The sequence below is a fragment of the Micromys minutus genome (assembly GCF_963924665.1).
Source record: "Micromys minutus genome assembly, chromosome: 16".
Taxonomy (NCBI): Eukaryota; Metazoa; Chordata; class Mammalia; order Rodentia; family Muridae; genus Micromys; species Micromys minutus.
Window position 1 is genome coordinate 7830231 of NC_137985.1, and position 11928 is coordinate 7842158.

Sequence of the window (11928 nt, forward strand, 5' to 3'; positions counted from 1 at the left end):
CATAAGAGCAGCGTCAGCTGGGTATTTAACTGGATATTCGAAAATATAGACATGAAGCTAAGGGAGATGTTTTAGGAGGACGGTTGGATGCTGGGTATTTAACTGGATATTCGAAAATATAGACATGAAACTAAGGGAGATGTTTTAGGAGGGGGGTTGGACATAGGGCGGAAGGTTGAGGAAGCATATAATAAAAATATATTGCATGTGTACATGAAAATCTCAAATAATAAGTAAAAACAAAGAAATCAAGATTTCTTTTAAGAAGACATGAGGTGGAGGAGGTGTGGCAAACAGTGTGTGGGTTTCCAGTTGACAACACAAGCTAGGAACCATAGCTGTACCCAGGAAATGTGCAGAAATGAAAGTCAAACAAGAGGCAAATGACATGTTCTGAAGACCCTAGGCTGAGGGGACAATGGGGCCTCACTTGGATGGTTCCTACCTACAAGCTCTGGCTCTGAGCACTTTGGTACCTACTCTGTGCATCACTTGCAGTATCTTTTTCTTTAGTGCAAATGTTTAATCACACATCAAAATATTACTTACTTTCTCTAACCCCCTTTTTTCCCCAAAACATTCCTTAAATTACTACTTGTAGCTTTTTTCTGAGCATATTCACTTCCTTAGATGCTACCTCCCTAGCCTGCCAACATTGGCGTTTTAATAAGCATTTCATCACCATGCAGAATTGTTATTGTTTTTAAATTGGCTTGAATTTTGTAAAACCTTGGGGCACAATTATGTTTTGTAGAATAGACATCTCCTGTTATAAACTTTCACTATGTTAAATAATGTGTGTTATATATTTTTTTAACTGTTTACAAAGGTAAATTCTCCCACGGAAACTTCTAAGCTGTAAAACCAACAAAGAGTGTGATCAAACAGCACTCCTTTACATAAGAAAACCAGGACTGAATGTATTACCCTCAAGACAAAAATTTAAATGTCACATTCAATATTGTTTCTTTTAATATCATTATCTAGACAAATGTCAAAGCAGTCTGAGTTGTTGTATATGATAGGTAAGCACATACACAGAAAAATAGTATGTAACAGATGAATGTATTCTTAGTTAAGAGATTGGTAACAGGCACCTTGAAATGGCAATACTAAATACCTATGAGGAGAGATATTGTAAAATTACTGTAAAACGTGGAGTGTTCCAATAAATTTTAATTATTTATTAAATCCTCTCATCAGTTTGTTTTCTCAACTGAATGCAAATTTGGTTTTCAACTAAAGTATCATGACATTAACATAAGAAATGTATAAGATGGGCTTAACAGTATATGAAATTCAAAGATTAAAATTAATTAAATTCATAAACTCACATGTGTGTATCTTTGCCTGTGTGTCTTTGAATCTGTGTGTGTGTCTTTGTATCTGTGTCTATATGTTTGTTTATGTCTTGCTGTGTATGTATATGAGTGTATGTAAACTGCAAGAAAAAAAAAAGAAAAAGAAAAAAGAAAAAAAAAAAAAAAAAAACAAAAACCACTCTTTACATTTTTGTTTCTCACAGCCCATTATCACTAGGCTTGTGTCCCTGGATCTCAGCTGTTTAAGGTGCCAAGGGGCCTAAGTGTTTGGTTCGGGGCCAAACACTTAATTTATACTAACCAAGAAATCTGTTTCCATGTTATGTTCTGGCCTACATGTACTTTATGCTCATGGTAACTAGTGGGATTTCAATGCATGTTATCAAACCTCTAAAAGAATTAAGTACTGACAAAAATATTCATATAGTGTTATGCCAAAATGCCTTTAAAAATCTTTATATTTATCCTTTTTTTAAAAAAATAAAGTTGTAAGAGAAAAAAAAACAGAAAAACATCACAGAGTAGAAATATTGAAAAAAACAAAACATCTAAGAAACATGTAATGGGGCTGCACTACTGCTCAGCAGGGAGGAAGACTTGATGCCCACACAGAGTTGATTTGACTATCAGGTTTGTCTCTCAGCATTCACATGGCCGCTCAAAGTGTCCAGTACCTCCAGTCCTAGAGACTCTGATGCTTTCTTTTGACCTCCACAGGCCTAGGCACACACATGGTGAACAGACATGCATAGTGGCAAAAATTTCATGCAATAAAAAATAAAGATATTTAAGAAGACCAGAAATATGTGAAAGATAAATAAAAAAAATTGCACTCTCCCTCCTATATTAAAAGAATCAAAAGGCTATGCGAAAGGGTCTCAGCACAAGCATGCTTTCTTGATTACATTTTACCACTGAGCCATGTGAACTGCATGTCAGTTCACTGTGTGATATTTAATTGCTTGGTCATCTCTCTTTAAGCTTTACCGGGATTGTTTGTTTAGTGCTGTGGTTGAGTATGATATGTGGCTCCCACGGTGGAAATCTCTACATGGTTGTGGAACGTTTGCTGGGCAAGTGGTTCAATGGAAATTGTTCTTAAGTCAGGGAAGCCCAGTCAGATTGACTGTTCCATTTCAGCTTCATGTGTGTTCATATGATGTGACCAACAGGACTTCTCGTCCTTCTACCACATCTCCTCTGACATGACGCAGATCATCTTCTCAAGAAGAAAGGCATAACACTCCTTTCTTGCTTAAACAGTTTTTTGTCTGCTGTTATACACAGACAAAAGTAAAATGTATACATTCATTGAAGGTGTTTATGTGTTTTATAATTTTACTAGCATAAGCAATGGCAGGCTAAATATATAAAAAAAATTTAAAAATCAGCTATATATTTTAATGTTCTCTCTCTCCCTCTCTCTGTTTCCATGCAGTTTAATGAAATCAGATGCCACAGCAGTGCATCCTGCCTCAACTATAGATTGATCTTTGTTGTGTATTTGCTGTGCAGATGCAGCCTTAGATGTAACACTCTTGAAGCAGAATTGCTGTGCTGGCCCCAAAGAGTAAGACTGATGTCAGTGACAGCTTGCTGTGACCATCCTATCATCATTGACCATCTACATCTTGCTATACTCATTTCATAAAACATATGTTATCACAGGTATGTTTATGAGGAACAAACATTATACGAAAAGCTTAATACTGCCTATGTATGGTTGGTGACAGGCTTGGGGAACAAAGAGTGAGGAATATATAAAGGATTCCTACAGAAGGAAGAGGATGATGCTTTGTTTCATCTGTTTTGCTTCACATTAAATTTCATCAAAGTCAGAGCTCTTCTGAAGATTTTGACTATTTATCATCACTGTCTAGTAGAGCACTTAATAAAGTTATTTTTAAAAATTAATGAATAAGCATTATGTTTCATCATGTGGTTTCTTACCTCCTTCCTTAGGATATATTTTCCTTAGTAGCCAAGGCACTTTGTCTTGCTGGTTATTAAACCCCTTCTGTTCATTTGATGAATGTAAACATCCAATCTCTGTATTGCCATTTCTCACAATTTTGTTATTTTTAATTCTAAAATGTCAATTATATTTTTCCCTTTGAACCAATGTATTTTATATCCATAAAATATTTTATTTTAATTTTTCTTAGTTGACGAAGTGGTGCTGTTTGGAGAAATTGGAATTAGCAGACATTACATCCTAAAACAAAAGAATATACTTTTTTCTCAGCACCTCATTGTACCTTCTCCAAGATTGACTATAAAGTAGGACACAAAACAAGCCTCAACAGATATAAGAAGATCAAAATACTCCTGTGCCTCCACCATGGACTATCAGACCACCATGGACTAAGGCTTGTTTTTAATAACAAGAAAGACAACAAAAACACCACATATGAATGGAAACTGAACAATGTGCTATGAAAGAATAATATTGTCAAGAAAGAAATAAAAAAATAAGGATTTTGTAGAATTTAATGAAAATGAAAGCATAACATATTAAAACCTATGGGATGCAATGAAAGAAATACAGGAAAACTCATAGCTCTGAGTGCCTCCAAAAGAAACTAGAGAGAGCATATATTAGCAGCTTGACAGGACAGCTGAAAACTCTAGAACAAAATGAAGATACACCCATGAGAAGTAGATGTCAGGAAATAATCAAACTCAGAGCAGAAATCAACTGAATAGAGACAAAAAGAACTATACAAAGAATTAAAAAACAATGACCTGATTCTTTGAGAAAATCAACAGAATTGATAAACCCTTAGCCAGGCTAAGTAGAGAGCACTGAAAGGGTATCCAAATTAACAAATCGGAAATGAAAGGGGAGACATAACAACAGAAACTGAGGAAATTCAAAAAAGCATCAGATCTTACTACAAAAGCCTATACTCAACAAAAATAGAAAATCTGGATAAAATGGACAAATTTCTAGTCAGATACCAGATACCAAAGTTAAATGAGGATCAGATAAACCATCTAAACAATAGCATAACACCTGAAGAAATAGAAGCAGTCATACAAAGCTTCCAAACAAAAAATATCCCAGGACCAGAAGCGTGTAGTGGAGAATGCTATCAGAATTTTACTGAAGATGCAAAACTAATACTCTACAAACTATTCCACAAAATAGAAACAGAAGGAATGCTACCCAACTTGTTTTTCAAAGCCACAATTATGCTCATAACTAAACCACACAATGACACTACAAAGAAAGAGAACTTCAGACCAATTTGTCTCATGAATATTGATGCAAAAATACACGATAAAATTATTGTCAACTGAATCCAAGAACACATCAAAACAATCATTCACCATGATCAAGTAGGCTTTACCTCAGTTATGGGGGAATGCTTCAATATATGGAAATCCATCAATAAAATTCACAATATAAACAAATTCAAAGAAAAAAACCACATGATTATTTTACTATATCTTGAGAAAGCATTTGACAAAATACAACATTTTTTTATGATAAAAGTTTTGGAAAGATCAGGAATCCAAGGCCCATACATAAACATATTAAAAGCAATATACAGCAGAGGAGTAGCAAACATCAATGTAAATTAAGAGAAACTTGAAGCAATCCCATTAAAAATATGGGACTAGACAAGGCTTCCCACTGTCCCCCTACCTATATAATATAGTACTAGAAGTTCAGGACAGAACAATTAATCAACAAAGAGAAGTCAAAGTGATGCACATTGGAAAGGAAAAGTCAAAATATCACTATTGGCAGATGATATGATAGTATACTTTGGTCCCCAAAGTTACACCAGAGAACTTGTGCAGCTGATAAAAACTTTAACAAAATAGCTGTATATAAGATTAACTCAAACAAATCAACTGCATTCCCCTATTGAAAGGATAAACAGACTGAAAAAGCAATTAGGGACTTGATACCCTTCATAATAGTAAAGACTATAAAATACCCTGGGGTAACCCTAACAAAGCAATTGAAGGATTTGTATGACAAGAACTCAAGATCCAGAAGAAAGAAATTTAAGATTTCAGAAGATGGAAAGAACTCCCATGCTCATGAATTAGAAGGATCAACATTTTAAAAATGGCCATCTCGCTAGAACTAATGTACAGATTCAATACAATTCCCATCAAAATTCCAACTCAATTGTTCATAATGTTGGAAAGAGCAATTTGAAAATACATCTGGAATAAAAAAAAAAAAAAAACTAGAACAGCAAAATATATTCTCAAGAATGAAATACTTCTGGAGGAATCACCATCCCTGATCTGAAGCTATATTACAAAGCAATTGTGATAAAAACTGAATAGTATTGGTACAGAGATAAGCAAGTTGATCAATGGAACAGAATTGAAGACCAAGAAATGAACTTACACACCTATGGTTAATTGATCCTTTAAAAAGGATCTAAAAATATTCAATGGGAAAAGAACAGCCTCTTCAAAAAGTGGTGTTCGTTCAACTGGTAGTCAGCATGCAGAAGAATGCAAATTGAACCTTTCCTATCTCCTTGTACAAAGCTCAAGTCCGAGTGGATCAAAGATCTCCACATAAATCAGGCACACTGAAACTATTAGAAGAGAAAGTGGGGAAGAACTTAGAATACATAGGAACATGGGAAATTTTTCTGTACAGAAATCTAATGGCTTATGCTCTAAGGTCAAGAAACAACAAATGGGAGCTCTTGAAATTGCAAAGCTTTTGTAAGGCTAAGGACATTGTCATGAAGATAAAATGACCTAAAATGACTGCCAAAAGATTGGGAAAAGATCTTTACCAATCTTACATCTGATAGTGTGCTAGTATTCAATATATACAAAGTCCTTAAGAAGCTAGACTCCAAAAAATCAAATAATCCTATTAAAAATGGAGTACAGAGCTAAACAAAATAGTCTCAACTGAAGATTATCGAATGGCTGAGAAAGACCTAAAGAAATGCTCAACATTCCTAGTCATCGGGAAAATGCAAATCAAAACAACCCTGAGATTCCAGCTCACACCAGTGAAAATGGCTAAGATTAGAAGCTCAGTTTATAGCAGATGCTGGAGAGAATGTGGAGAAAGAGGAACACTCCTTTACTGCTGGTGAAATTGTAAACTGGTACAACCACTCTGGAAATAAGTCTGGAGATTCCTTAGAAAATTGGTCATAGTGCTACCTGAAGACCCAGCTATTCTACTCCTGGGCATATACCCCAATGATGCTCTAACATAGAACAAGGACATATGCTCTACCATGTTTATAGTCGCCTTATTTATAAGAGCCAGAATCTTGAAAGAACTCAGATGTCCTCGCTCAGCAGAAGAATGGATAAAGAAAGTGTGGTACATTTACAAAATGGAGTACCACTCATCTATTCAAAACAATGACTTTATGTAGTTCCTAGGCAAATGAGTGGAACTAGAGACTATCATCCTGAGTTAGGTAACCCAGTCACAAAAGAACACACATGTTATACGCACACTGTCATGTAGATATCAGGCCCAGAAAGCACTGAATACCCAAGAAACAATTCACAGACATTATGAGGCTCTAAAAGAAGGAAGATCAAAATAGAAATGCTTCTGTCCTTCTTAGAAGGGAAAACAAAACACACACAGGAAAATATCTAAGGTCAAATAGAGGAACAGGGATTGAGGAAAAGATCATTCAGAATCGCCTCACCCAGGGATCCATCACATATGCAGACACCAAATCTAAGCGCTATAGCTGATCCCAAGAAGTATTTACTGGCAAGAACCAGATAGAGGTGCCTCCTCAAGGACTAGAGTCATATAAATACAGCTGAGCATGCTTGAAACTAACCATCACTATGAACTCTGGGACCCCAATTAGAGTGCCAAAGAAAAGACATAAGGAGCTGAAAGGGGTTGTGACCTCATGAGAAAAACAGCATTATCAACCAACCAAACGCTCCAAAACTCTCATGGACTAAACACCAACCTTTGAACACACATTGAAAAACCTATTGATCCAGTTGCATATGTAGCTGAAGATAGCAGTGTCTGGCATCAATGTGAGAAGAGACTTTTTTTTCCAGGAAGAACATGTTTTCCCAATGTAGGGGAATAACAAGGCAATGGTGTGGAGAGAGGGATCAGAAGGGAATAAACCTTTGTGAAGGCAACTGGAGTGGGAAGGGGGTGGGAGCTGGGTGGGGTAAAGATAACATCTCAAATGTAAGTACAGAGTATCTAATTTAAAAAAAACAAAAAATAAAAGTATATAAAAAGAAATACTTATTATCAATACATTCCTGAATAATAATTTGGAGTAAAACATCCTTTCCCACATGGTAAATAATTGCATGTTTATAGTAAATCTATTGTTCCCTAATGCCCATTTTGTCATCAAGTTTCTTCAAGAATGCTTTTCTTCTGAGAATAGATTTACAGTATGCTGAGTTTCTCACTGGTAGAAGCTGTAATTTAATGACTGAGGGAAAATGCTATAGAGAAGCCATGCTTTATTCTACTTGCACACCTCTTCTGGGCCTTAGACAGCAGAGAGGAGCAAAAATTGTCATTGTCCTTGGGATCCAAGGTAGACTAATGAGCTATTGGATCTTTTATAGAAAATATTCTCTTCTCTGTGATGAGCCATCAATAATCTTGTCAGTGACACAGCACTTGTCATATAGTGTTGTTTATTGTGACCATGTACATATTGCCATAGTGGATTGTGATATACATTGTTTTAAAGCACCAGTTAAAATTATATAAGTCTTTACCTAAGAAGTTACTATCTGCACAGACAGAAAGGTACCCTTGAGGACTAACCATACATGCATTTAAATGCATCTTCAAAGTATCCTTTCCATTTTTTTACAACTACAAGTGAATGATGCAATCTGAGCATTCACAGAAGTGTTTTTTCTGGACATTTAAACATTATGACATGTTCTATGGCTGTGAGATAAGCGTGGCCAAAATTATGTCTGTCACCCTTTTTTTTCAAATTTCGTTGTTATACTCAGCATGTGCACAACCATGAACAACCTTCAAGTGCTTTTCTATAGGAAGTGTGGCAGCTAGACTTGCTTCAGCAGCTCACTTTGTTCAGGATACACACTGGGTGAAAATCCTGCCTTCACTATCATTACCTCTTATATGTAATTAGTTTTTTGTACTTGTTATAGCTTCTCAGGGATTTATCTGATCTTTTTTGTTTCAATTTTATTGAATATTCTCTGTCTGCATTTCAAATGTTATACCCATTCCACCTACCCACTGTTCTAATCAAGGTGTAAATCTATTGCATTTGTCTAAAATCAGTCTTGAATTTTTGTTAAGAATTCAATGCTCTGTTTACATCTTAAGCTTACCCACTTCTTTATGAACTTAAACATGGATTAGCTAACTTTTTACATGTAGCTATAGTTTATTAAAACATATTGCCAATGATCTACTTGATAGGAATACTACAGAAATAATAAAGTCAATACTTGTGATATATTTATTTTGTATTTATATGTTTTGTTCCAATTGACAAATGCAGTATTTCATGTACTTCTTTTTCATTACCACCAACATTGCAGTTTGTAGAGCTCAAAATTATTTTCTAGACCAGAACTCAAAGCTTCTATTTATCATTTCATTAACTATCCCTACCTTTTGGCACTCTCTTCCTCGAGAGTAACTATTGAACTATCAGCAGAGCTTGTATTTGCTATTGATCTCGTTAGGACTTACTTCAAAACTTCATTTTAGATAAATAAATATCCTCTAATGAATTCAGTTAATCATTTTTATTACTTTAAATATTTTAATGTTTTGCCAATATTTAATAAAATGTATTATCAAACATTTTATTATTCTCCTCAACAAATAAGACATTTAAATTTAGTCTTGATTTCTACCATTCTGCAGTGCATTTCAATCACATGTAAATTTATGAAGTCCTGTATATAAAATCTGTTAATTGAACATAATTCCTGCCTAATAGTACTCTAATATTTTATCCATGATATGTTCTATATCCTTGGAAACAGGGCCTATAAATTTTAAAGTTGAATACATCTAAAATTCTTTCTTCTTTTCCCAAGTCTTCCAGCATGTGCTGACAACACATTGTGTTTTCTAAGTCCCTGCACAGTCTTTATTACATTACCGCTTTGGACACATTTGAAATGATGAGATATCATACTGAGCTACTCAGACTTAGGGACAAACCATAAACATATATTTCTGTCACGATTTATGCCTGCCTGAAGCAATGTATTTCTGCAAAGTAATAGGAAAGATATCCATACAAAAAATAAAATTGGTTCTACAGTAGCTTTAGATGTATGGAAAAACCACTCCAGTAGTCTTTTCTCTTTCTCATATCATGGTGCATATGGAATACTAGTTAGATAACATCATAAATGGAAGACGACAAAGAAAAGGAACAGGACCAGAGAAATGAAAAGAAACATTCATACTGACCTTTCATCACAATAAGCTGATGCCATTGTCATATGCTCAGTAATTATATTAATTATCACAATCATCTAAATGCATTCTATACATTTTAAGATTATGTTTAAGAAGCCTAGTGACTTTCCCAGTATCGAGTCACAAAAGTGACTTAGTGCTTGTCTCTAAAGGTGGAGAGTGAACTACTTAGACACAGAATTCATTTTGTACCATTGCTCCTTGTGGTATTATCATGACACTTTCCAGAATCAGTGAGTGTAACTGTTTTACAAGGATACTGCTTCAAGAGATCTTGGGATAAGTGGATGGGAGTGTTGACCGCAGATTTTTTTTCCCCACATAACTTTGTTTTCAAACCATTTTGGTTTTCCAAACTTTAATATACAAAATGCATTCTTTTAATCAACTATTTTCATAAATCTATGTAAAAATAATCATGAAAATAGCTAGTGGCTCTTATAAAAGTTGTTAAGCTGAAAATATTCTATTGTGTAAAATATTTTTTATAATAGGACAATTAAGACCCACTGTCTGAGATACTAAAATTTTCTTTCTTGTGTATAATACCATAAAAATCTTTAAAATGCAAAATTAAATACTATGCACCCTTTAATGTAAAATTGTAATTACATGATAAAATTTTATACTCTGCATACTGCAACTCTACTTTGATTGTCTTATAGAACCTATTTTGTTCTCCATATGGCCTCTTATACATGAAAACTTTACGGTAGAACCATTGTCTGTTACTTCTCCCAATTCTGGAGGTATTCTTCATTTTAGAGTGTATGTTTAATTAGTGTGTTTTAATGATAAGGCTTATGTGTGATGGTATTGCCTAATATCACATCTTCTATGTACTGTTGTCAGTTCTGTGTTTATCCCTTGTTCCTTTCTATTAATGATAGTGGTGTTATGACTACAATTACCAGCACTGCACTCTTACATTGCCATTTAAATGTTTCATGTGTAATACCCCTACCATTCCCCTCATAAACACATGTTGCAACAGATGGGCCAGACTTAATTATCTCAGTTTAGTAAAAAAAGAAAGTAAAGCTCAAGAAGACGGGATATTTGATAAGAATTTTTCAATTATTAAGTCAGAGAACTGAAGTCAGAATTGGGTCCTTTTGTCAGTCTGATGAACTTTCAGGTACATAGCACCATCTGCAAGTTCTCAATTTATAGAGGATTTTATAATGTTTTCAAGGACTTTTCCCCACAGGAGCAGTATTATTATGTGCATAAAAGCTTAAAAGTCAGGAGTTTGCTTATAGACAGATTGTAGGTTATTGGTGGAGACATCAGTTCTCCATCTTTATTCCTGATTGAAAAGTGACTGTGACTCTGGCCAATTACTTCAATACCTGACATGTTTCATTTCGAAGGAACAATTTGTGACTATTTTGTAATCATTACCCAGACCTAATATAAGGTTATACTGAGTGTGGTCAGAATACATGATAGTCTTCCTTGTTAAAATTAATTTAAAATAAATTCCAAAACATAAGCAAATGGTTGGGAGCTCACAAATCTGCTAAAGTAGTTGGTTTGTGATTTCATTTAACACCAAAAATTTTGTCAAAACTTAAGTAACACAGAATGACTATTTTTATAGTAGAAATATGCCCTTATGGGTTATTTTATTTCTATATTCCTTTAGTTGAATAATTAGAAGTTGTTTTTCCCTCAGGGTTCATGACTAATTTAGTCACATGATCATGGTATGTTTAACAGTATCAAGTATGGGTTCCACCTCATAAAATCTGCCTTAAATATAATCAAGGTGTAGATAGTTTTTCCTGTAACATTTGTGCCAGTATTATACCAAATAATCATTGTTTTATATTGCAGGGTTTGTAACTAGGTGATGTTTATGATTTTTTTTCTTCCAGTGCATATACAATAGCTTCTAGTACCATAAATGCTACTAAATAGTAGTGAAGCTTCTTATTGGGTGCCACCTCAATTTCTATAGGTTCATTGCCATAAGTAAATAATGTCTTCATCACTTACCATCAAATTACAGAAAGTAACAAAAATAATTAATAAATTAAAGTATTTAAGGTGCTACTCAGATTTTAGACCATAGACACAGCCTGATTAATGTTATCATGCTATTGCTGTTGTGATCGCTTTAATACGAATGGGCCCCATGCGCTCATGCACTGCAATGTCTGATTC